General features: G+C 35.9%; 1 protein-coding gene across 2 annotated transcripts in view; it reads left to right on the forward strand.

Moving 5' to 3' along the window:
• ZNF385D (zinc finger protein 385D) overlaps positions 1-23,336 on the forward strand; it is a 969,842-nt gene that overhangs the window by 926,662 nt on the left and 19,844 nt on the right. The window lies entirely within an intron of this gene.

A 23,336-nucleotide genomic window follows, 5' to 3' on the forward strand; every position in this document is an offset into this window, starting at 1 on the left:
ATAATTTGAATTTATAACATCTTTACTAGAATTGCTGTCTTAAATAGTCTGCTTCGAAATTAAAACAATTTCATAGAGGAGGTTTGTTTGTTTTTGAGATACAGTCTAGCTCCATTGCCCAGGCTGGAGTGCAGTGGCACGAGTTTGGCTCACTGCAACCTCTGCCCGCTGGGTTCAAACGATTCTCCTGCCTCAGCCTCCCAAGTAGCTGGGAATACAGGCACCCACCACGACGCCCAGCTAATTTTCATATTTTTAGTAGAGACAGGGTTTCACTGTGTTGGCTAGGTGGTTTCAAACTCCTAACCTCGTGATCCTCCCTCCTCAGCCTCCCGAAGTGCTGGGATTACAAGCATAGCCACTGTGCCCGGCCTCAAAGAGGAGTTTTACATATAAAAAATTCAAATATTCTAAATGTGAAGACTAACAAGAACAAAAATCAAACTTCAAAATGATTTTGAAGATGAAAGGCAGAGAGTTTTCTTTCATTTTGCATTCCTTTCTCACCTCAATTCCCTAAAATACCATATGTGATGGGAAATATATATTGTGGTCTTGGCACTGCAATGCAGAGCATGTGACTTTATGTGAATTAATTCAAGTCTCTCAATTTTTGTTTCCACATTTTAAAAACAGTCAAAAATAGATTCTGCTCTGATTGTAAAGAATTTTGTGAAAAATTAATTGGTGGAAAAACACTTAGAACACTGTGCAGTGCTGAACAAATCCTAGAGATTATTAAGGTAAACAACTTAATATTTTTCTCATGACAGAGAGAAAGCTGAGACTTGAGTCTTCCAGGGACTAGTTCACAATTTCAGTGGCCCTAATTCATTGCTATTTTTCTGTAGAAAATTATACATTATGACCCCAAATCAAATTAGAAAACCATTAATTTTGGAGGTTATGAATGTTGTAATAAGTAACTTCATTGTATCTCCTTTCCTTAAAAAAATTGTAGCGAATAGAAAATGATATAAAACATTTTTTACACATGTACAACAAAAAGACCATACACAAACACTTGAGTGTTCATTAGAGAACCCATTCATTATAGCTTTATCATGAGATTATATAGAAAGATTTCATTTCCAAGCTGAATGCAATATAATAATTTTTTTAAATTGGTTGCTTTATTTATTTTGTTCCTATTGATGTATACAGCTTGCATACATGTTGTGAAAGGTTCATACTGAATATAATTTAGCATAAGCAAAGTTAAATGACAAATACTTATTACCCACTAACTGTTTTATGGGTCTTTATATTATTTTTGACATGATCTAGTGTCTATGAAATAGTTAAACACACAAAGAATTAGATTAGGGAATCTGAATTTCAAGCAGACACAAAAACCAAAAGCAGTCTTCTTCAAATTTACGTTAGTCATTCATGCAGGCCAGGGCATATGACACTAAACAATACTTGAATTTTATTTTTTCTGGCACTGAGAAGAAAAAAAAGATGGTGTTACTGGAAGAGCATCTAAGCATGAAACTGAGGTCAAGCCTGAGTCTTTGGAGAATTCTTATGTAAACAGCATCAAAAGAAACATGGACACAAAAGAGCAAGCTTAACATTCAGAGTAAATTGACTGAGAACTCAGAAAATTTGACAGATGATTTAGCAGCAGCCAATAATATTAGTGACATGGGCTGATGGTTGTGGCACTCTAGGTCATAAAGCGACAACATGGGAGGTTGTAAGTGATCAGTCTGGGACGTGGAACAGAATTTCATGTTCCCAGACTTAGAGAGTAGAGGCCCAGTAACATGAGGGCTGGGTTCTAAAGTCTTCACACAAGATAAAAATTGAATATTGTCTTAGTTACCCTTGAACATATCTTAGATGGCAATTTGAAGCAAATATTCCATCTCTCTTGAATGCCCAATTTGTCCATTTTTCATCAAGCAACATAATAGTTTATGATACATTTGGCAAGTACAAGGTAAGATAGTTGTGTGTTTATGGGCCATGTTGTTTAAAACTAAAATGTCCTCGGCATGGTGGAATACTTTCTTGATAGGGATTGAGAACTGATTGAGGGTAGAGCATGTCCTGACTGGCCATCTTGTGCTGATTACACAATATTGTCCACACCATTTAATTTGTGATTGCCTACACCATTTATATTATTTAATTTTTTTGCATTTATATGGTAGTATAATATTTCACTCTGCTCTTCTCCTCTTTTCTTGAAACAGAGATAAATATACTAGATTCAATTATTCATCCAGCCAGCCACATAATAAGTACTTTATTGAGGAGCTTACCATATTCCAGATAGTGCCATTTTGAGATTCACCATCAGGGAAAAAGGTTAGTAATTTAAAAAATAATTATAGTAACATAATTAGTACCAAAATAGCAATATAGACAAGGTGTTATAAGCCTAAAGAGAAGGAATCACCGAACTTCTACCATGACTTTTGTGTTGCGCCTTGGGTCAAAAGCTCACACTCTCAACAGGATAGCCCAAAGGCACTTAAATAGCACAGCTGCTGTCTCCTGTCTTGAGACTTCTGAAATCTGCCACTGTATCAACATATGAGCTAACATTTCATAGAACCTGTGCTCCCCTCTTACCCTCCCAGGTGATAGTTGTGCTCCCTCATAGTAAACAAGAAACAAAGGAACTAGAATGTAAGAGGAATTTTCACAACTAATTACTTTTTAAAATAACAGCTTCATTGAGATATAATTCACATACCATAGAATTCACCCATTTAAAGTGTACAGTTAACTGATTTTAGTATATTCAGAACTTTGTACGTCACCACTATCAAGTTTAGAACCCCCCAAAGAAACCACATACTCATTATCAGTCCAGCCCCCCACCCCCATTATCCATTGACTCCCTCGCCCCTCACTAACACTAATCTACTTTGTGTCTCTCCAAATTTGCCTATGCTGGATATTTCCTATAAATAGAATCACAGAATACCTGATATTTTGTGGCCGATTTCTTTTATTTAGCATAATGTTTTCATGGTTCATTCATGATACAGTTTTTGCCATGACTTTGTCCCTTTTTAGTCCAGAATAATATTCCATTATAAGGATATACCACATTTTATTTGTCCTTTCATCATTGGTGGAGATTTGGCCCTCCCCTCCCCTTCCCTTTATCCTTGAGACATGGTCTTTCTCTGTCACCCAGGCTGGAGTGCAGTGGTATGATCTTGGCTTACTGCAGTCTCAACATCCTGGACTCAAATGATCCTCCTACCTCAGCCTCCCAAGTAGCTAGGACTACTAGTTCATGCCATATACCTGGATAATTTGCTTTTTTTTTTCCCTTTAATAGTGATGAGGTCTCACTATGTTGCCCAGGCTGGTCTCGAACTCTTGGGCTCAAGTGATTCTCCTGCCTTGGCCTCCTAAAGTGCTGGGATTACAGGTATGAGCAACCGTGCCCAGCCCCTCTTCATCTGTTTCTTAACCTTGAGTTACATTTCCTAGGTTTTATATAGTTACTTGATGCCTGGGAGTTTAAATTCTTCTACAGTCTTTTTGCCCTGCATTGCTAGTTTTAATCTCAATATTTTTTTCAGCTGCTTAATGTTTTGTTGTTGTTGATTCTCTTAAGCATCTCAGGAACTTTTTTGGGGGACTATATCACCCCTGTCTTTCTGACCTAGCAGAATAATAATGATAAAACAAGGGCTTGACAATAATGCCTTGATATAATTCCTGGCACAGCTTTCCAAATGTAGAAAATAATTTTCCACAATTATCTTAGCTAATTTAGCTGTTGGCCTTTGGAAACACAAGGGCTAGTGCAGAATTACTTGTGTGTAATTCTTAAATTAACTTATTAATCACATCTTTAGAAACTCTGTGGATCTTACAGCTGAGGTTTTAAATAAACATCCTGTTTTTCAGAGCATCATGTTAGTTTAGAGCTGGAAGGACGTTGGAAATCATGTAATAAATTCGTCATTAAAAGAATCATAACCAGCCAGGCGTGGTGGCTTAAGCCTGTAATCCCAGCACTTTGGGAGATCAAGGCAGGTAGATCACGAGTTCAGGAGTATGAGACCAGCCTGGCCAATATGGTGAAACCCCGTCTCTACTAAAAATGTAAAAATTACCTAGGCATGGTGGCATGCCCCTGTAGTCCCAGCTACTCAGGAGGCTGAGGCAGAAGAATCACTTGAACCCGGGAGGCGGAGATTGCAGTGAGCCGAGATCATGCCATTGCACTCCAGCCTGGGTGACAGAGCAAGACTCATTCTCAAAAGCAACAACAACAACAAAAAATAACCACTCTCCTTAAATCACCTAGTTATATCACACTTGAATGAAATAATGCAATAATTTTAAAGAGATGAAAAATTATTTCCATACAAATGCCATCACACACTAGTATTGGGTTTATTTTTCTGCCACCTCCTCCTACCGTTTATTCTTTCTTCCCAAGCACCACTTTATTTTCTGGGTTGTTTCATTCTCTCATTCAAGAAATATTTATTGGGAATCTATTATGTTTTGGTAACCATTCTAGATGCTAAGGATCAATAGAGAACAAAGCAACTAAAAAACCCTGCCCTTGTAGATTTTACATTCCAGTAGAGGGTCATCAAAGTTAACTAACCCTTATATTGTTATATATTACATAATATGTTTGAATGTGATAACTGCAATGGAGAAGAAAAAGGCAAGGGAGATAAAGGGGAATTGCAGGAATGGGTAGAAAGGTAGCAATTTTATCCAGAGTGATGGTGTACAACCTCACTGAGAAGGTGTTAGTTTTGAAGATGGTAAGGGGATGAGTAATCGGGCTATCTGGGGAAAAGCATTCCAGACAGATGGCACAGGAAACTCAAAGTTTCTTTTTTTTTTATTATTTATTATTTATTTTTTATTATACTTTAAGTTCCAGGGTACATGTGCACAACATGCAGGTTTGTTACATATGTATACATGTGCCATGCTGGTGTACTGCACCCATTAACTCGTCATTTACATTAGGTATATCTCCTAATGCTATCCCACCCCACTCCTCCAACCCCACAACAGGCCCCGGTGTGTGATGTTCCCCTTCCTGTGTCCAAGTGTTCTCATTGTTCAATTCCCACCTATGAGTGAGAACATGCAGTGTTTGGTTTTTTGTCCTTGCGATAGTTTGCTGAGAGTGATGGTTTCCAGCTTCATCCATGTCCCTACAAAAGACATGAACTCATTCTTTTTTATGGCTGCATAGTATTCCATGGTGTATATGTGCCACATTTTCTTAACCCAGTCTATCATTGTTGGACATTTGGGTTAGTTCCAAGTCTTTGCTATTGTAAATAGTGCCGCAATAAACATACATGTGCATGTGTCTTTATAGCGGCATGATTTATAATCCTTTGGGTATATACCCAGTAATGGTATGGCTGGGTCAAATGGTATTTCTAGTTCTAGATCCCTAAGGAATCGCCACACTGTCTTCCACAATGGTTGAACCAGTTTACAGTCCCACCAATGGTGTAAAACTGTTCCTATTTCTCCACATCCTCTCCAGCATCTATTGTTTTCTGGCTTTTTAATGATCGCCATTCTAACTGGTGTGAGATGGTATCTCATTGTGGTTTTGATTTGCATTTCTCTGATGGCCAGGGATGATGAGCATTTTTTCATGTGTCTTTTGGCTGCATAAATGTCTTCTTTTGAGAAGTGTCTGTTCATATCCTTTGCCCAATTTTTGATGGGGTAGTTTTTTCTTGTAAATTTGTTTGAGTTCTTTGTAGATTCTGGATATTAGCCCTTTGTCAGATGAGAAGATTGCGAAAATTTTTTCCCATTCTGTAGGTTGCCTGTTCACTCTGATGGTAGTTTCTTTTGCTGTGCAGAAGCTCTTTAATTAGGTCCCATTTGTCAATTTTGGCTTTTGTTGCCATTGCTTTTGGTGTTTTAGACATGAAGTCCTTGCCCATGCCTATGTCCTGAATGGTATTGCCTAGGTTTTCTTCTAGGGTTTTTATGGTTTTAGGTCTAACATGTAAGTCTTTAATCCATCTTGAATTAATTTTTGTAAAAGGTGTAAGGAAGGGGATCCAGTTTCAGCTTTCTACATATGGCTAGCCAGTTTTCCCAGCACCATTTATTAAATAGGGAATTGTTTCCCCATTTCTTGTTTTTGTCAGGTTTGTCAAAGATCAGATGGTTGTAGATGTGTGGTATTATTTCTGAGGGCTCTGTTCTGTTCCATTGGTCTATATCTCTGTTTCGGTACCAGTACCATGCTGTTTTGGTTACTGTAGCCTTGTAGTATAGTTTGAAGTCAGGTAGCATGAGGCCTCCAGCTTTGTTCTTTTGGCTTAGGATTGACTTGGCAATGTGGGTTCTTTTTTGGTTCCATATGAACTTTAAAGTAGTTTTTTCCAATTCTGTGAAGAAAGTCATTTGTAGCTTGATGGGGATGGCACTGAATCTATAAATTACCTTGGGCAGTATGGCCATTTTCACGATATTGATTCTTCCTATCCATGAGCATGGAATGTTCTTCCATTTGTTTGTGTCCTCTTTTATTTCATCGAGCAGTGGTTTGTAGTGCTCCTTGAAGAGGTCCTTCACATCCCTTGTAAGTTGGATTGCTAGATATTTTATTCTCTTTCAAGCAATTGTGAATGGGATTTCATGCATGATTTGGCTGTTTGTCTGTTATTGGTGTATAAGAATGCTTGTGATTTTTGCACATTGATTTTGTATCCTGAGACTTTGCTGAAGTTGCTTATCAGCTTAAGGCGATTTTGGGCTTAGACAATGGGGTTTTCTAGATATACAATCATGTCATCTGCAAACAGGGACAATTTGACTTCCTCTTTTCCTAATTGAATACCCTTTATTTCTCTCTCCTGCCTGACTGCCCTGGCCAGAACTTCCAACACTATGTTGAATAGGAGTGGTGAGAGAGGGCATCCCTGTCTTGTGCCAGTTTTCAAAGGGAATGCTTCCAGTTTTGCCCATTCAGTATGATATTGGCTGTGGGTTTGTCATAAATGGCTCTTATTATTTTGAGATACATCCCATCAATGCCTAATTTATTGAGAGGAGACTCAAAGTTTCTAAGGTGGGAGCATGCTTGGAATGCTTGAAGGAAAGCACAAAGGCCAGTGATGCAGTGTGGCTGTTCCACAAGTAATGAAAGGAAGGGTAGAAAGAGATAAAGTCAGCTAGATAATGGAGGACCACATCACATAGGAACTTTGGCCACTGCAAGGAAATTTGCTTAAAAACTTATAGATATAAAATGCACACAATGTAAAATTCACTATTTAACCATTTTAAAGTATACAAACAAGAGGCCTTTACTATATTCACAATGTTATGCAATCATTGCAACTTTCTAATTCCAGAACATTTTTAGCACTGTGAAAAGAAACCTTTACCTCTTAATTCCCCCTTTTCTCCTTTCTCCTATTCCCTGGCAACCACTAATCTACTCTTTGTCTCTATGAATGTTCTTATTCTGGATGTTTCGTATAAATGGAATCATACAACGTGTGGTATTTTGTGACTGATGGCTTTCATTTAGCATAGTGCTTTCAAGGTTCATCCATGTTGTAACAGGTATCAGTATTGTATTTCTTTATATGATTGAATATATACTCTATTTATAGAAATACTACATTTTATTTATCCACTCTTCCATTTGGGTTGTTACTACCTTTTGACAATTATGAATACTGCTGCTATGAGTATACGTGTATAAGTTTATGTTTATACATAAATTTTTAGTTAATTTAGGTATATATTTAGGACAATCTCTGGGTCATATAGTAACTTTGTATTTAACTTTTTGAGAAGCTACTAAATTTTTCCACAGTGACAGCACCATTTTATATTACCACCAGTAACATATAAAGATTTCAATTTCTCTGCATTCTCACTGACACTAGTTATGTTGTTTTATTTTTAATTTAATTTTTTATTATTATAGTCATCCTACTGGTTGTGAAATGGTATTTCCCAGTGGTTTTGATTAATGTTGAGCATCTTTTCATGTGTTTATTGGATCAGTTATACACCTTATTTCAAGAAATGTCTATTGAAATGTTTTGCCCATTTTTTGATTGAGTTGTCTTTATATTGTGGATTTGTAAGTGTTCTTTATATACAATGGATATTAGACCTATATCAGATACATAATTTACAAATATTTTCTCCCATTTAATGGATTGTTTTCTCACTTTTTGGTAGTGTTTTTTTACACAAAAAAACTTAATTTTGATGCAGTTCAACTTAATCTATTATTTATTTTGTTCCTCATGCTTTTATTTCCATTTTAAGAAACCACTGCCTAATACAAGGTCACAGATATTTATGCCTGTAGTTCCTTCTAAGAGCATTATAGTTTTTCCTCCTACATTTAGGTTACTGATCCATTTTGAATGGCATATGGTGTGAGGCAGGGGTCCAACTTCATTTTTTTTTTTTTTTTTTTGCATGTGTTTGCTTATTTGTCCTAGCATCATTGTTGAAGAGACTATTCTTTTTCCATTGAATGGTCTTGTCACTCATGTTAAAAATAAATTGGCCATAAATGTATGGGTTTCCTTCTGGACTCTCAATTTTATTTCATTGATCTATGTCTATTCTTATGCCACACTGTTTTTATTACTGTAACTTTTTAGTAAGTTTTGAATTCAAGAAGTGTGATTCCTCTAACTTTATTCTTGAATCCTCTAACTTTATTCTTCTTTTTCAATATCATTTTGGCTATTTAGTATCCCTTTATTTTTATATACATTTTAGGTCAGCTTAGTTATTTGTATTATAAACTCAGTTAAATATTTGGTAGGGATTCCACTGAATATGTGGACTAATTTAGACAGTATTGCCATCTTAACAGTATTAAATATTCCAACCATGAAACATGGGCTGCCTTTCCATTTACTTAGGTATTCTATTTTTTTCCAACATTGTTTTGTAGTTTTCAGTATACAAGTCTTACACTTTATTGGTTAAATTTATTCCTGAGATTTTATTCTTTTTCATGCAATTGTAAGGGAAATTGTTTTCTTAACTTTAGATTGTTCATTGCTAGTGTATAGAAATTAGTTTTGGGGGGTTCTTGTGGATATTTTAAGGTTTTCTATGTACAAGATCATGTCATCTATGAATAGAGGTAGTTTTGCTTCTGCTTCTCTAATCTGGATACCTTTTATGTTTTCTCTCCCTCCTTAACAGTTCTGGCTAGAACTTTCAGTACAATGATCAATAGCAGCAGCAAAAGTGGACATTCTTGTCTTGCTCTTGATCTCAGGGAGAAAGCTTTCAGTTGAACATTAGTTTTTACATGGGGCAAAATTGAGAGAACTGTATTTGGAGAACAGTGATGTGATCTAACCTCTACTTTGAAAGCATGTTGCTGCCTTTTTTATGTTTTGAATGATTACAGTTTGTAAACAGAAGGCTAGAAACCTTGGTAAATTTAATAAGTAGGTATTAGAAATCTGACATGGTACATTAAATTTAAATTACCTGATAATATTGCTACACAAAACTGTTTAATGCATATGTCTCTATTCTAAGTGCTATAAAATTAGTTCAAAATTGAATATACAGTTTTCTAGTCATACACATAGTCTTAGCAATATTTGTGCAGAAATAAAAAATATATAATTGCTGCAATGTCCTATAAACACTATGCAATTTTTAATACTTAGCTCTTTACAATCAAAGACAATATTTTCTACCTGTTGGCAAAAATAAACCTTAAACAATCTTGATGCTGATAATGGCTTTGCCAATTAATAGCTATATGATTCTAGCAAGTGACTTTATATCAATGAGCTAGTTTTCTCCTTTATAAAATAAGAACTTTAATGTTTTTCTCGTAGTACTATACTGAGGATAAAAACAGAGAAGTGGATACAAAATTTATTTGAAGATTAAAAAGGACTAAACAAATGTAGGATGCTACTGTTATCTTGAACCTTTTAATTTTTTGTCATGCATTTGTTTTATTTTGTAATTATTTATGTTTACCTTTGAGATAATGCATTGTTGTACCTGATAGCTGATTCATATAACAGTAATGATGTTTAGAATAAGGATCTATAAAACTAGAAAGCTAGATTGTTGGACTAACTTGAGAGATCCACTCTATATGAAGGAAATTTTAAAATAGCAAAAAATAATGAGACATAAAAGTAGTTAAAGAAATAGTCTTTATCTCATTTTGAGTGATGCGTAATCTATCATTTTAAGTGTGCTATGTAACATATATCTTGCAATGTATACACAGTAGACTACTTGGCATTTATTCATTTGCATGTTTCGGTGATATTTACATCAGAATTTATAAATCATCATTTTTGGTGACACTTTTTTAATTAGCATCTCAGAAATCTTAACAGGATATATTCTTCAATAGAAACAGAGTATCTGTGATGATAGTACCTTCAAAGATAGAGAAGAATTTCATCAAAATCGTATTGATTGGTTCATCATATTGATCCACCTGGACTAACTGATAAAAATATCCTTAAAAGGAGAAGCTCACAAAATTTCTCTCCCTATAAATCTGTAATTTAAAAGGGGAAATAAGACGTGTCTCTTACTCGTCTCTTTCCTTTCTAATTCTGTCTTATCTTGAAAAAAAGTTAATAAGCAAATACAAATAATTTCTATCTCATTCAGATCTATTCAACTTAAGTTAATTAAACTTCTAGGCTGAGGAAACATTTATTAACTCAGATTGACAAGTCAGCCAGAAAGGAAACTGTTACCGGTGTTGAAATTATGTTTTGAAAGTTAGGTCATAGTGGAATTTTTCTGAAGTTTCAAAGAAAAGCAAATAACTACTGAAATTATGGCATTGCAGTGCTAGAAATGCACATATCATGTGTTGTGTGAAACAAAATACATTTTTTTCAATGTCTAAGCATTCTTCAAGAATTCTTCAAGAATTCCTCCAACACTTAGAATTTTGTGTGCACTTGAATTATCTAAGTGAATTTATTTTGGTGAAAAGCATTGTATTTTTATAAAACTGAGTTCTATCCAGTGTTGTCTTGATGAGCTTCTGAGAAAAGATGATTTCACTGAACCAAATCATACAGTTCAACTCCATTAGCCAATCTGCCCAATCCTTGATCACTTTTCATTTTTCCCCAGCAACTTGAAAAAAGTTTTTAATTAGCCTTCTCTGGAAATGTCCTCAATTAGGGGTGACTTACGGGAGCAGATTGAAATCTTAAAGAGAGAAATACATACATACGTTTCTTATTTATTCATTCTTTCATTCAGTTATTTATTTTGCTTTTACTGAGGTAAAGAATGGGCAATTTGAAGAAAAGAGAAGGAGGAAAAAAAAAAAAAAAACATGAGTCCTTGCTGTCTTTGCACAGTTTCCTAATGTGTGGTCCAAGAGCATACAAGAAAGCACAAAGCCACCATCCATTTCTTTGCCCTGTCCAAGGAGGTAAGGACTTCATGCTAAAAATAACTTGACAAGGTCAATACATTGTCTGCCTGCCATGGTCTCAGGCTGAGTCCTCAGATACCCTGGGACCTTTTTCTTCTCACCGAGCTTGCCTTCTGGCTCTGACTTCTTTCCCCAGCCCTGTGAATTGGCTGTTGTGTCCTGGCTGTGATCTTGACCGCTTGGCAGCAGCCTTTCAAGTATCAGGCTTGATTTGCCTCACACACTTTCTGTCCACTCAGACATTTGACTCAACACATTCAGTCCTGGACTGCTAGCATTCTTGGCCTGGCTTCTTCCCTGGGCAAGAAGAATCTGCCAGTAAGGATGTGAACCAAATTAGTCTCACATCCATGATAAGGCTTTTTCATTGCTAGAGAAACATTTTCAAAATAACCTACTTTTTCTGTAAAACCCATTTATAGATAACATGATATACAAGAAATAAGATCTTATGTACCAAGAAAATTAACCTAATTTTAAAACATGACCTATGAAGCAAAACAATTTACTCACAGTGTTAGCTTTTAAATTTCACAGTTGGGTTGTTGTTAAAAGTAACAGAAATATTGATAATAAAAAACAGCTATACAAACATGTATCCTAAATAAAACAATGACTCTATTCTAAAGCTTAATTATGAATTATATTTTAAACATTATCTTATCAAAATTAATGGTGAAATATTAGAACTTCTATTTATATCAAATGGGCTCCAATACGATGTTGTGATTTAACTCATGTGACAAAATCCCAACAAGTGAAGTGAAATAGAAATGCCCGCATCCTTTGAGAGGTCAGTCATATGGGACTAGATTTCTATCTTTTTTTTTTGCAGCTATAAAAATACTTAGCATTTTACAGGATCAGAATGGCCAGTATAGACAGTTTCAGAGATAATACAGATTTATTTTGAAATTAATTCTTAGCATACTTTATTAATACGGCTCTGCCATAAAGTATTGAATTAAAAATTGATTGACAGAATTAACCAATAAGTCATTTTTTCTTAAATATATACTTAATTAGATTTATAGCTGCTTAATGCTAAAATAAACAATTTTTAAATGAAGCCTAAGAAAATAAAAATTGTTACTTCATATCATTTAGGAAAAAAAGAAAGATTGACTTTCTTAAATGTTTAAATTAGTGCTTTGATGAAATGGTGATACAATTACAATGAATGTATTCTCAAATGTGAAAAGAATAATACATAGTTTGGCAAATTTTTGTGCAAGAGGCAGTTTGCTGTAGTTTGGAATTTCTGGAGCTATGTGATAGCTAATGGGAATAATAGGAGAGATGATAAGTTTATATTTGGAATTTCATGAAAATCTAGTTTATATGGTTTCTGGAGATAAAAAGGGAATCTTGGCTTCTTAGAAACAGGTCTGTTGGCTTTGCTGGGAAAGAGACACATTTGTTCCAGAATTGTATCATATTATTTTCCAAACAGTTCTAACAATTTTTCAGTGGCCAACCTTTCTGTAAATAATCAGTAGACTTTTGATTTCTCCTATTCTATATTTATTAGCATGTTTTCTCTAATTTTTATTTATCCTCCAGCTCTTAAAAAATTATCTTTGGCTGAAATATATTAACACAACATGGAAACTACTTTGAAGAGAGAAATTCTATCAAGAAATCATTGTATTATGTGATGACCCCCATTTTTCTTCCTTCTTTGCAGAGAGAAAAATAATAATACATTGCTGTTTTGAGTGAAATGATGGGTAGTTTGAGTCTTAACTCAGCTTATAGTTGAAATTGAATGCTCAGGAGGTGCTGAAAGATTATTGGTTAAAAAAATGTTTTCTCAATTTTTGTAATTTTTCTCATTTCCTTTTTTATACTTCCATCCTCTTCGTCAACCATTTTCAATGATTTATCCAGTGGAATTTACTCCCTGAAAATTCCTTTTCTAGTCTCTTGAAATATGAAAAATCCTTTAATCTAGATGTCTGAGCAATGTGTTGTGGCAAGTGCATATCAGTTACATCATGGTATCTTTCTGGTGATTAAAACATTTTCTGCATAGCTAATCTATGAAACACTAGCATTATAATGAAAAATGCTAAGTATTATAACTCTTGCACATACAATAAAATGCCTGAGTCCAGATGGGATAATGTTCTAAATTATTTCCATACTAAATATTTTATCATTGCACCCTTTATTGTGGGAGCTTGTTTTCTTATCTTCAAGACAGCTCTACAGTACAAAAAAACTGAAGAGCTGGCTGTTGTTTCTTCATTTTTATTGTATGTGCTGCCTAACAAGATTCTAGAGCAAGTATTTGTGTCCTAAATAACTTGGCATGACTATCTTCACATTTTACAGTCCCTACTCATTCTAAATTACCAGTCAGAGGTGAGCTTTCTCTCACTTTTCATTCAACTTCAATTAGTAAATGCTTTCAAGATTCATGATTTATCATGTCATAATTCCAATAGTTAGATATCGTGGACAGTAAGGACACATGACAAACCCTTACTTTTAACCTAAAGCACATGGCCAGCAGGAGGAAGGCCATTACTGCATATGTTAAACAGATGAACTACCAAAGGCAATCACTGAAAAACCATACCTTGATTTCTTGCCAGATTTCAAACTGAGCTTTCCAATACACAGTTCTTCTCATTAATGGAGCAGAAACTGTTACTGCAGCATGCAGTACTTTTTTCCTCTGAAAGCTCTTGGAACAGGGGTGCTACCATTCATAGATTTTGGAGGGCTTTTTTTTTTTTTTTTTCATTCTGCCCTACTGGAGGAAAAATAAAATCTCTATTAGAAGCATGAAAAGGCAGTTTCCTAATCTAGTGGCATCCAAATCATTTAAAATGCCTTCGGAGTAAATTGAGTTTCTTTTTGTCTTCCTTTTCCTTTCCATTCCGTAATATTTATCCAAAAGCTCACAAATTGTGATAAAACTCACCCATTTGTCTTGGTGCTTATCAATTGTATGTACAATAGCCAGACCCACTCAATTAACTAGAACAAGGCCTAACAATCTTACCTTCTGATGAACTTAGGTTTGGATTAATTTATTTTGGCTTAAATTATATTTGGAGAGGATGAACTGTGCTTTATACTAAATATCTGTGAACAAAGTGGAAAATTAATTCCCCTAGAAATATACAAACTCCAATTTAGGGAGAGAAAAGTTTATTCTTACAAAAGAAACCCTGGTTTAACTGATCAATAGAAGGTTATTTAGGTTCCCACTAGTATTTTTCTCTGCTCCAAAGATCAGAATGTGTCTCTATCCTTCCTCATTTGTTATCAAAAAGTGCATCTCTCAATAGAAAAGTTTGTTTAGGCCAGGCACGGTGGCTCACGCTTGTAATCCCAGCACTTTGGGAGGCTGAGAAGGGCGGATCACCTGAGGTTGGCGGATCACCTGAGGTCAGGGATTCGAGACCAGCTGGCCAACATGGTGAAACCCCATCTCTACTAAAAATACAAAAATTAGCCAGGTGTGGTGGCACACCCCTGTAATCCCAGCTACTCAGGAGGCTGAGGCAGAAGAATCACTTGAACCCAGGAGGCAGAAGTTGCAGTGAGCCGAGATGGTGCCACCGCACTCCAGCCTGGACGATAGAGTGAGACTCTGTCTCAAAAAAAAGTTCATTGATTAGGTAGTATCTAAAATTTTTTAAAGAATTTTCTAATTTTTTCCAGGGTTCTCTTTTAGAGTAACTAGCTTCCCCTGGCTTGCCTAGGATGTTACAATTTTAGCACTGAAAGTCCCATATCGCAGGAACTCCCTCAGTTCCCTCAGGCAAACAAGGACACTGGTCACTCAATCTCTTATTTGCCTCTTCTTGCATTCATGACTTGCTGTTTAAATGACATTAAGCTTTACAGCTGAGACCAGTTAATCTAAACTGGAAATAATTGGCGCATCTGTCAGTGGTGGTTCTTGAAGTGTGGTTCTCAGATCAGCAGCAACAGCAATACCTGGGAACTTGTTAGAAATGCAAATATTCAGACCTCACCCTATACATACTGAATCAGAAACTCTGATGCTGGGGCTGGGCAGTCTGTGTTTTGTCAAACTCTTTGGGTGATTCTGACGCATACTAAAGTCTCACAATCACTAGTTTATAGTAATAGGATTCTTTTTGATTCGTGAAATTTCCCCAACATCTTGGCCCCATGATAGGGGGATGTTTTGAGAGCCAAGGAGCATAAAGAAAAGAATGAAAGAAATATTACTTGAAAAATTATAAGAGGAAAATGATTAAGGATGAAAACTTCATTTAGGAGGTCAATGATATGCTTTTTTATTGCTATGCCAATTTTCAGTCTAGCACCTACCTGACAGGGATATAACTCCAACTTTTAAAAGTAAAGCAAATGTCTAACAAATTTGATGGCAGCAGCATCCACGTTTATCAATTACCAACTGTCTGGCAGACACTGTTCTAGTTATGTTATGGAGTATATTTATATACTAAATGAGTAGAGAATATAATCCTCATTGACTTAGAAATCAAGGCACTGACATGTTAAGGCATTGATATAGATTGCTGAGGTGATTGTTATCAACTAAGGACAATGCTGTGATATTAAATTAGGCTAAAAAGACATGCCAAGGCTTCTTTCCTAGAATAAGTCCCTAATTTACGGATTCTAAAGAAAGGAAAGAGGGCAATTTACCTGGTAGAGGAAAAAAGTAATAATACTAACTCTAATCAGCTTATCTGTCTTTAAAAAGAAGAGACCTTGTATTCTAAGGGCGAGCTTAAGTCAAGCCACCTGATCAGTCTTGTAACCACTGGAGAGATGAGCAGTGTTTGGACATGTCCCTAATACTATTATTGTCAGTCACCCTTTTACATCTGCCTTTTTCTGTTGGCTTCTTTCTTTTTAGGTTGTAGGGGAGATCCATTGTCTAGAGAGAATATGCGCTTTGACTTGATGAAATCCCAGTTTAATCTAGAAAGGTCCATTTTGAGGTTAAGAACATTTTGGAGATGTGGAGGTTGAAGATATAAAGTAGGTCTCAGCTTTGGCTGGCCAATATTGGATCCTACTTACCTCCTCAGGGGACTGGACAATTCGTGTCAAGACTCTGTGCTTCAGGAGCCTCTGCTTCTTCCGCCTTCATGGTCCAACTTTCCTGCCCTTTCTTCATCTCATTAGCTCAACCCTCAGTTGCCTGACCCAAGTCAAGGTGTGTGACCTGATCCTGATCACCACCTCTTTTTTGGGGCTTCTGCAACTGTGCTCTGTCCTGGCAACCTGATTCTGTAATCTGTTTATCCCCAAATTTGAATGAGTAATAGGAATTGCCTAAATTTTGGATAAATTATCCTACAAAATAAAAGCATTCTCACATTGCCCTCTCAAATCACATGATCTTTGTAGAAAATGGCCAGTCCCTATGAAACTAATTGATCTTTGGCAACAATAGGGAAATTCAGCTGGGCGCAGTGGCTCACACCTGTAATCCCAGCACTTTGGGAGGCCGAGGTGGGAGGGTCATTTGAGGTCAAGCATTCAAGACCAGCCTGGCCAACATGGTGAAACCCCGCCTCTACTAAAAATACAAAAAAATTAGCTGGGCGTGGTGGTGTGTGCCTGTAGTCCCAGCTACTCAGGAGGCTGAGGCAGGAGAATTGCTTGAACCAGGGAGATGGAGCTTGCAGTGAGCCAGGATTGCGCCACTGCACTACAGCCAGGATGACAGAGTGAGGCTCCATCTCAAAAAAAAAAAAAACAAAAAAAGGCCGGGTGCTGTGGCTCACGCCCGTAATCCCAGCACTTTTGGAGACCAAGGTGGGCAGATCGTCAGGTCAGGAGTTCGAGACCAGCCTGACCAACATGGTGAAACCCCATCTCTACTAAAAATACAAAACAATTAGCCAGGCATGGTGGTGCGTGCCTGTAATCCAGCTACTCAGGAGGCTGAGGCAGGAGAATCACTTGAACCTGGGAGGCAGAGGTTGCAGTGGACCGAGATTGTGCCACTGTACTCCAGCCTGGGTGACAGAGCGAGACTCTGTCTCAAAAAAAAAAGAGGGAAATCCAGAAGTTAAATTTTTTAAATGGGCTCTGCTTCTGCCTCAATATTTTTCATTAGAATAATGTATGGTCTAATTTGCATGTAATATATGTAGCACATAGTGAGTTCAACAGGTAACCATTATCTATGTATATGAATCTATTCTTGATGTAATTGCCTCAAACAGATAATAAATTGGACAGCTTTGAAAATCATCTCAAAAGTTTCAGTTCAATATTTTTGTTTTGTAAATTTTAAAATCTCCTTTCTAAAATTGTTAATGCACACAAGGCTTGGGAAATTTAGTTCAAATAATGTAAAGGTAGAAAGAAATAGTATAGTCACCCAATCCCTTAGAACATTAGAGTTTCATGCTGCCTACTATGGGGAAGAACTTGTCACTTGACAAAAAGTATATGTGATTACTTTTTGCATGGAACTACCAAGTCACAGACCATTAGAGACACAGTGAAATCAGTTTGAAGTGCAATTCATTTTTCTAATATTTTCTAGTAATACTTTTTCCAGCTTATTCTTCTCAAGGAGAGTGAATTCATTGTTTCCTCCACTCTTATATTAGAGTCCTATTACTCTTGCATATACAACTTATATTGCATTTATTTTTTACCTCCTGTGATTAACACAGCATCCTGTATATGGATGGGTCCTATAAAACAGACCCCCAAAATTTTCAGGGCCAAGCGTACAAATGGAGACTATATGCCATATATCTAAATATGTATCAAGTTTCACCTAGCAACTCCACACTTTGTTCCCCAGGAATTGTCCTTGTGACCTGGAGAATAAAGAATCCCCTCACCCGAATCAGCCTTGAGCCTAGTAGTGAAGCAGATTTATAAGAACACAGTGGAAGCAGTGCCCAAAGCCAGAACTTCTGGCTGGTGACTGGACCTCCCCAAATCAGGTACCCTGCAAAGTGGAGTGGAGCACTTGATTTCTCCACAGCCTCATTTGGTGGCCTTGGGATTTCTAGGCAGTTTAAAGCACTTTCTACAGCTATACCACTCTAGCAGATGGGAGTGAGGAATTTACGGCAGGGGGACTTTTTCTGCTTAGACATACATTTTTGTGATTTGGAGTGGCCAAATGTGTACTGTGTACAAAAACAGCCACTCTTTCTCTGGTTTCCAGATAGAAGTTGTGATATCTTCCAACCTCTCAACACACACACACACACACACTTATACACAGATATACACATATAGCCATACATGCACATGCATACACATAGACACATACACTCATAAGTGTGCACACACACTTATGAACTCCCAACCTCTGTACTCTGGCCTTTGGGGCACCCAGTTCAATTCTCACTTCCCTTTCCCATAATTCCCATCTGCTCAATTGGTTACAGAACCCTGTAGAAACTTTTTTTATTTTACAAGAAAAAAAAAAAAACCCCACAAATAAAGGGACTTTTAAGCACAGCCCAGTGCCAAGGCCATTCCTGCCTGGATCTAAGAGTGTGGTATGGGCTCAATAAATTTTAGTTAAATGAAATAAAATTGGTAGAAAAGAAACCACCAGGAATAATTTCTAAAGACTGGTGGGTTTTTTTGTTTTGTTTTTGTTTTTGGTCAGAAGCACCTTTTTCTACTTCAGAATGTCAGCATATTTATGAGGAAGCAGCTGTTTTCTTCATTTCCTAGCAAGTCTGAGTGAGACTTAAATTCACATAGGAAAGAAGAAAATAAATCGGATGTAATTCTGAGCCTTCAATCTACAGGAAAACATGATGAGCATCTTTGGGTTATAACACTAATCCCTGTTACCTGAGAGGAAACTCTAGTAACTCACCTATGGCTTTTCCGCTTGAGTTATGAAGTCTGTAACCAGAGGAATAAATTTCTTGCCCAGACCATGTAACTTGGCTGCTCCATGTTACTATCCAAAATTCAAGTGTTGATATTTTTTGGAATCCTTTCTTATGCTTTATGGATTTTTTTAAAGAAGTATTTACAGTGTTTTTATACAAGACGAAGGTCACAAATGGGCCACTTTGAATATTGATGTTTCCTTTTATTCTCAACTGAAGCCCCATTCCACAATGTATTAGCAACCCGTTTTGATGCCAAAGCCAAATAGTGACAGTTGCAATAATGAATAGTTGCTACAGGGCGCTGGCAGAAAAATGGCACAGAAATGCAAGCCCAAACCATTTCAAATCTTTCTCTTCTCACTGAATTTCACCCATTATTTTTAACTCCTTGTTACATATATTGTTCCAGGGTCTTTGGTAGAGTAGTGCAAAGAAATCTGAATCAGCCTTTGGGAAACAGTAAGAAAAGCGAATCGTTTTCCTACTTTCTCATCTTTTGAGAGGGGAAAAAAGGTGCAATGAAGCCCTGTGGTTTATTCTTACCATTCTGCACAAGAGGTTAGTTGAGAGCTATAGGTTTTCCTTTTCTTTCCTCCTTCTAAATGGTTTTAAGCAACTTAATACCTTAGCATTATGGTATTTAGATATACATAATTGACTCTAGCTTGGGCCATGCTTAGTTTCTTTTATAGTCAAATGTTTAAGATGTTGTCTTTCAGCATGCATAATACATCAAGATGAATTCAAATTATTTGATAAAAAATTAAATTTTAAGCAATAAAAAATAAATGAAGAGCACATGCAACTGAGCCAGACTGTGTTCAAATCATTGTGTTACCTGTTGGCAGCTCTGGCTGCTGCATACCTCAGTTTTGTTGCTACGATGATAATAAAAATGTTGTGCACCTCTTTGTTTTTTGAGTTAATACTTGTAATACTTTAAAAGTGCTTCCACGATGATTAGGTATTATTGTTAATTTATTGTTTTCTCTCAATATTTATTGAGTGCTCATTGCATGCCAAGTATAAGTGCAAGAATATAGCAATGAACAAAGCAGATTAAGAATTATTAAGTTTATAATAATAGTTATTATTTCAAGTCTTTATGGGATGTTTCATAAACTATTCTGCCACTAAGTACATGATCTACGTTTATTGGCCTTCTTACCCCCAGTGGCTTGGGACAGAACTTAGCACAAAATAGTTGCTTAATAAATGTTGGTGTAATAAAGTTTGAGTGCATGAGTAACTGCAGGTAAGATAATATGCACTAGATTGGGAGATATAATGTCAAGTCTTAGTTATTATCTCAGAGCACTATGTGATCTTGAGAAATTTCCTGAAACTTCTCTGTCTAAAAATCAAGAAAACTATGCTATAAAGACATTAAGCTTCTTTCTGACTATGATTCTACAAAGTAACTTGAATGATGCACCATTTGTTGACTGGTTATAATTCAGTTTTTCTTAAAGTAATAAACTTTAACTTTAGAATAGTTTTAGATTTGCAGAGAAGATACAAGACTATATCAGAAAGTTCCCATATACCCTGCATCAAGCTTCTCTTATTGTTAACATCTCACATTAATGTTGTACATTTGTCACAACTAATGAATCAATATTCATACATTAGTTTAACTAAAGCCCATTCTTTATTTGATTTTCCAAGTTTTTACCTAATGTTCTTTTGCCCTAGAATCTCATTCAGGATCCCATGTTACACTGATTTCTCATATTTCCTTAGACTCCTCTAGATTGTGATAGTTCTGCACACTTTCCTTGTTTTGATAGCCTTGCTAGTTTTGAGGAGTACTGGTCAGGAATTTGATAAATGTCCTTAAGTTTCGGTTTGTTTTCTGTTTTTCTCATGGTTAGACAGGGGTTACGAGAAGGAAGACCACAGAGGTAATTTTCATCACATCATGCCAAGGGTATATGCTGCTGTTAACATTATCATTCATTTAAGATTCTATTTTAATGTGTGGATAATAATCATTTATAACTGGTAATTTAATGTACCATATTAAAGTAAACTTCTTTGCTATATGTATGCATTGTATAGAACAGCTGACTTTCTTTGAATAAGCCATAATGCTAAAATATATTTACCTTACTTTCTTGGTTTAAAAAACACCCCTTTATCACTGTTAAAAGGTAAGTGAAAAATCCATTACTACTTATAAATTAATAGTATTCCTATCTTTATGGAGTCAAGTTCTACATATTAAAGATAAAAAATATAACTTTTTATTTCTTTCACACTAACTACATGCTTAGAAAATAACAAATTTATGGTTAGCTATGTGGTCAAAAGTATTCCACAAAGTAGACACACCAGAAGTTGAGTGTTGATATTAATTCCCCTAAGCATGTCTCATGCAAGGAACTTGCCTTAAGAAATGTTAATACTTCACTAAGCCCTAGGCACAGAGAATCTGATGTCTCTAATCTTCTGTTGTCTTTGGTTTAAATGTACATTATCCTCTGGGGTCAGAGAAACACTAATGTAGATGTCACAGGAATCGAAAGATTCATAGTTTTGTTTATTCTATGCTTTTGTTAACAAATTGCACTATAAATAGGAAAGTTAGTTTAGGATTACTATGATCTATACTATGTGCCATTTTCAGATTAAGACCAAGTCAATCCAGAGGAAAAGTTGTTAGAGCAGGGTATTACTAGGGAAATCTTTACCATAGTAGATTTCAATGAAGTAAATACCCACAGTGTCACGCTGGCTTCAGTGTGTGGCCAAACTAAGTTTAAATATAATATCTGTATTTACGGTTATCACTCCTGATAGAGCTGATCCTAAGAACAATTTAGTGATTTTAGCCCACTGCTCCCTGTGACCTTAGTAGGGAGAATCACAGTCATGGCCAAGAGTATCATTCCCAACTTTATTTTCTTTTTTGCCTCAAAATCTGATTTTCTTGTTCCATGAAATGCTTGGCTCTGGCTCACAATATACCACTTTTGTGTCCTTGGGAAATTTTCTTAACTTCTAGAGTTTTCTCATTTTTGCAGCTCTGTACTGTGGAATTACTTTATAAATACATACAATTTATACAATAAAAAATGGAATTAATTTATAAGTATGTACAATTATTTTAAGTATATAAAACACTTAGCAAATTAGCTACTTGTTGTTTATTCACAGATACATACACACATGCTTTCAAACAATAATTTCTGGTATATAGGGGGCAATAAACAGCTATGGCACCATCTTAAAGTTGTCATGTTTTATTCCATCTCTACGTTCTCAGAGATATTTTTTGGCAGTTACTTCATATTTTAATAATGGAACATTAACAGGCAAATAATAACTAATCAGGGAGTGGACCTTTCAGTGTGCAAGGGAATAAATGTATTCTAGTGACAAAACTTCGTGTTAGGGTAATTTTATTTATTTTTCTCTAGCCATGAGACAAGATTTGCAGCATGATTTTGAAAACTTGGTAGGTGAATGTTCTTTATGACACTGAAAGAGACTTACTTGATAATCTTGGCAGGTAAATAAGTGATTGAAAGTGTGTGAAGTGTCAGGCAAAGGAAACAAGATCCAGATGAATTTTTTTTATACAACAGCCCTTAAACAAGGATTCATTTCTCTTTTTATTGACTAGTGTTTCTGATGCCCTATTTAGAAAAGCAATAAAAAACCTCACCCATATTTTCACCCCTATGCCTGGATGAAAGGGGATATCCCAGTTAAGAGTCATTCTGTAGCTGCAGTCAACTCTTGGTAGTAATGAACTAACAAGAAGTAAGCATTTATGCAGACAACACTTAATTGCAGACAGACCACTGGTCCTTACATTCTTGCCAAGTCTCTTTATCATGAACTTTTCAGTGTAGCATTAGATAGTGACCACAGCAGAATATGGAATGAGAGACAGCTTCAATAGCAGATGCAGCTGGAGAGGCAGCCTAGGAATATTTTGGAGAGGAAGTTAAGAACCAGCTGAGAGGCAAAAAAGTAGTATATGGGTAGATAGGATATGAGTGTAGAGCTTATTTGCAATTTGTTATTGGGTATGGCAAACATTGCTAACGTAACAGTGA

Source organism: Pongo pygmaeus, chromosome 2 (genome assembly GCF_028885625.2).
Source record: "Pongo pygmaeus isolate AG05252 chromosome 2, NHGRI_mPonPyg2-v2.0_pri, whole genome shotgun sequence".
In the NCBI taxonomy this organism is placed as follows: domain Eukaryota; kingdom Metazoa; phylum Chordata; class Mammalia; order Primates; family Hominidae; genus Pongo; species Pongo pygmaeus.